Source organism: Parambassis ranga, chromosome 5 (assembly GCF_900634625.1).
Source record: "Parambassis ranga chromosome 5, fParRan2.1, whole genome shotgun sequence".
NCBI lineage: Eukaryota > Metazoa > Chordata > Actinopteri > Ambassidae > Parambassis > Parambassis ranga.
The window spans coordinates 2,775,927-2,780,535 of record NC_041026.1 but is presented as its reverse complement, the minus strand read 5'-3'; the positions used below and the strand labels follow the sequence as shown (position 1 = coordinate 2,780,535).

At 47.5% G+C, this 4,609-nt stretch overlaps 1 long non-coding RNA gene across 1 annotated transcript; it reads left to right on the top strand.

The window, feature by feature from the left end:
• Positions 1–3,543: 3,543 nt before the first annotated feature.
• LOC114435284 (uncharacterized) lies at positions 3,544–4,374 on the top strand. The gene is made up of 3 exons (XR_003670561.1): positions 3,544–3,832; positions 3,999–4,246; positions 4,333–4,374. It is a non-coding gene; the product is annotated as an uncharacterized LOC114435284 (long non-coding RNA).
• The last annotated feature ends 235 nt before the right edge of the window (positions 4,375–4,609 follow it).

Sequence of the window (4,609 nt, the reverse complement as noted above, 5' to 3'; positions counted from 1 at the left end):
GGACAGCACAGAGTGTGTGTTTGGTTCACATTCACACATCCTGACTGCAGTCATCTTGTTCCTCCACCAGGGGCAGTCACACAGTGTTTGATGCAGCAGGCTGAGCCCTGAATAAGTAAAGTCTACTCTGTCCTCACAGTGAAGATACACAGTGCAGCAGTGGACTCATGGATGCTAATACATTAGCTGCTAACTGTGCTAATCTGCTGTACACAGGGAATGAGTGTGAACAGGCTGAATGACACAGAGACTGTCAGGGGTCATGTGATCATCTGCTGTAGCTGTGTCTGCACCACTCTGGGATGACTGTGGGGTCACTTCACGTTCAGCACATGAACATGGTGTTACTGTCAGTCACAGGCTGCTGCTGCTGCTCTGACCTCACAGTGATGTAATCACATTGATCGACTGATGACAGATCAGAGCATTAAATGAACATCAAGCTTGAAGAAGCAGCATCAGATCAGTGCAGAGAGAAGCTCCTCAGACTGCAGAGATGTGATGACTTGTACATTTATTACATACAGACTGCTGAGGAGTCACATTAAAGGACATCATCGATGATACAGACACATGTTTACATTATGTACATATGATCAATAATAACAAAGAGCAGCAGAACTCCACGTGAGAAACTAAATAAACATTTTAATGTGCGTCACTTCAGGAAAGACTCCAGGTTCAGACCACACCAAATAAATAAGACAAGAATAAATCCTTCATTCTCAATAATTTATGATACATGTTCCCTGATTGATCCTGAGAAGTGGAGGTCTGCACACCACTCACACTTTACACGAGGAAGATGGAGGAGGAGAGTCTGCTGCAGGAGACAGACAGACAGACAGACAGACAGACAGGCAGACAGGCAGACAGACAGACAGACAGGCAGGCAGACAGACAGGCAGACAGACAGACAGACAGGCAGGCAGACAGGCAGGCAGACAGACAGACAGACAGACAGACAGGCAGGCAGGCAGACAGACAGACAGACAGACAGGCAGACAGACAGACAGACAGACAGGCAGGCAGGCAGACAGACAGACAGACAGACAGGCAGACAGACAGACAGACAGACAGACAGGCAGACAGACAGACAGACAGGCAGACAGACAGGCAGACAGACAGACAGACAGACAGTGGAAACTTTTACAGATGGAACGGCACGGCTACATGGAAGAAGTGGAGAGAAGAGCCCTGAGTTCCTTTCCTGGAACCACCCCCACCCACTGGTTCAGATATGTGGATGACACCTGGGTCAAGATCAAGGCCCATGAAGAGGAGCGGTTCACAGAACACATCAACGCAGTGGACAACAACATCAAGTTCACTTGGGGGGAGACCTGGGACAACAAACAGGAAACCCACACACACGGACCAGTATCTGTTGTTTGACTCACACCACCCACTGGAACACAAACTGGGAGTCATCAGGACCCTGCAGCACAGAGCACAAACTGTACCCACCAGCTCAGAGGGGAAGAAGAAGGAGCAACAGCACATCAGGAAGGCCCTGCAGACCTGATAAAATCACTCATGGATAAGCAGTAAAGGTCAGAGGTCAGGCTATGGATCTCTGGAAAGCAGTAAAACACACTGTTAGCACAAGCATGAGGATGTCTGTGAGAATGCCTGGCTGCAGACCTTGAACCAGACACTTAACCCTACGTTTCTCTCAGTGTTTGTGTGCTTGTTGAATATGTGTAGATGTGTAAAAGTGAAGTAGTGTAAACAGAGTTCCTGAGTCGGTAGAAAGTAAGTACAGACCATTTACCATTAGTTCTTAACATGTCTCCTTTAAGAGGAGGTGTGTGTGTGTGTGTGTGTGTGTGTGTGTGTGTGGACGGCAACAGGTGAATGTACAGTATGTACAGTACTTAATGCTATACAATGAATGAAATCCACCTCTGCAGCTTTCTGCATTGTCTCTTGATCTATGTCTGTATTAACTCATCGTGGCCCTTACAGCAACATAACAGCCAGCTCTGCTATAATGCATCAAGAGAATAAATGAACAAAAACATCTGTCAGCCAGATGTAGACATGCACTATATCACAGATTATTTCTACAATTAGCTGTAAATACAGAAGTCTAACCCCTCATTTTCAAACTCTGTCACTGTTTTATCTATTTGCATAAAACAGTCTGCTGATCACATGTGGCGAGGTCAGCCAATCAGAGACAGGAGCCTCGTGTGGTCATCTGATTTACGGGAAACCGTGTAGAGCAGAGATGCCCCTCCCCTCTCCCATGTTTCAGAGACCTGATAATAAAGACTTGCACAAGTGTGGGTCTTTATAACGTGGACTCACACTTAGTATGCATGGCATCTGGTGTGCCTCGTCTCAGTGTCATGCACGCCACAAGTGCCACTCTGCTTAATAAAGACTCTGAGTTGGTATGAGTGATGATTTGGTTCTGCTGTTTCTCATGGACTCAGTGTGTAGTTGTAGCAGCCTCAGTCACTGACACGTCTGTGCCACACTAAGAAACAAACTGCTGACGTCAAGGTCATGTGACTTGATTGTTTTCTGGGGATGTAGGGGTTAATGATGCTATTCTGATATTTCTCATAATGAGCGTCCTCACATCCTCCTGAAGCATGAACAGACAGAAAGCATAACAAGCATCAAACCCGTTCAGGTCTGCAGGTTTGGCCCCTAGGGTGCCCAGAGGCTCTGGAATCACCACTGCATGGACGACATTTGATTCGTCATGTAACAGGGGGCGCATGGCTCCGGTCAGTGAAAGAAGACACTCACTGAATGTTCAGGGGGCCGCGTCATGCTGGATGCTGCTCATGCCAGAATACACTGCAGTAACTGCTGCACCACTGCTGGGAGCCCCAGAGCTGTGGGAGAAGGATCCAGTCCTTCAGGTATTGCAGCACATGACTGCAGGATGGGTAAAGGCTCAGACATGCATTCAGGACGGAGGAACAAACCTGGTTGGAGAGCTTGGTTCTGGTCGGTGGAGCGAGGCCGGTGCACAGCTGGCTCCACACCGGCGTGCAGGGAAGCTATGGGCTGAGTCTGAGATCACTCCCTAATCACTGTATATGGCCCTATATAGAGCCTCCACCAGGTTGTACTGCTGTCCGAAATTCTTAGTGAGAAATTCTAGAGCCCATATGGGACCCTCAGTGTGTCCCACAAGGATGGACAGGACTCAGCATTGCACTGACAGCAGCAGTTTGTTGTTAATGTCTCTATGTTCTGCACTCACTCAAATCAGATGATCAATACAGGTCATCAATACAGCTGCCAAACCTAAAGCTAATGCTAAGCTAAGTGTACAGCTGCTCAAAGGTCTTCAGCTTTATTACAAACACAGACGGAGACAGGAGGACAAAGAAGGAGCAGAGGACAGCTGTCTCACTGATCTGGACAGGGGTCAGTAAAGAGTGTTGTTGTTAGTTTCTGCTGGATCTGTTACAGCACTCTGCTGCTGGTGGGAGTGGCAGAGCAGAACCAGAGCAGAACCAGAGCAGGACCAGAGCAGAGGGGAACTCTGAGATCTATTTTCATGTCCAATCAGTGAGCTCTGGGGGCGGTGACTGGGGCTACAGACATTTTTCACATTTCCCACACAGCATGTGACGCTGTCTGAGGTTTTTTGGGTCATGTTTCCTCAGAATGTCCGGCAGCCCGGAGAACCCTGCCCACAGAAATCAACTAAACATGTGTTCAGTCCACGCTGTATATATCTGGAGGATTCAAGTGAAGTGAGAAGCTGCAGATGCTCTCAATGAAGCGGATCCAGGGAAGGGCTGTGAGTACAAAGGCACATCGTCACAGCTCAGTCTGAGGACTTTAAAAACACAAGCTTAGTGTGAGCACCATCAAATATATTGATTGAATATCTCATTTGTTTTCTGTGTCATTAGTTTGTAAAACCTGCGCTGTGTTTTGGAGGAAGAACTGTGTTGTTGGACTACATCTGTTCTTCCTCTAAAGTTCTGTGTGTGCTTCTATTTATTTATTTATTTATTTGTTAGTTGGAAAGTGGTCGAGGTCGATCATTACATTCTTTGTGAGCTTTACATGGTGTTTGCTGTGACTACAACAAAGAAAGAGCCCAACAACTCTTCAGAAGACAGACCTGCTGCCACAGCTTCTAAATGAATGTGAAGTGTCCCACACTGTCACACTAAGTTCAGACTGAATGTGTCCTTCAGCGCCACCTGCCGGCAGAGGTGTGTGTGTGCAGCAGTGCAGACTGTAAAAGCTGACACAGAGTGTGACTGTGAGTTTCAGTCAGACTGTAGATTGATGTTGTTGTAGCCGTACTGACTGAACCTGATGACTCTTCACCTCTGTGTCCTCTCACAGAGAGAAGATGATCCTGCTGCTCCTCATCCTCACCTCCTCAGCAGCAGCACTTGAAGTGAAGGAGACACAGAGCTCCTATCAGGCAGAGGAGAACCACAACATCACACTGGAGTGGACGTTCCCCACAGACACTCAGACTAAGACTGAGGACATTAGTGTCCTCTGTGATCATATAACCAGACAGAAAGTATCAGTCCTGTATCTGGTCCATGCTGGTGTTGAGCTCTCAGAGTCTGTGGATGAAGGTTTTTCAGGAAGAGTCCAGAGTGACACAGAC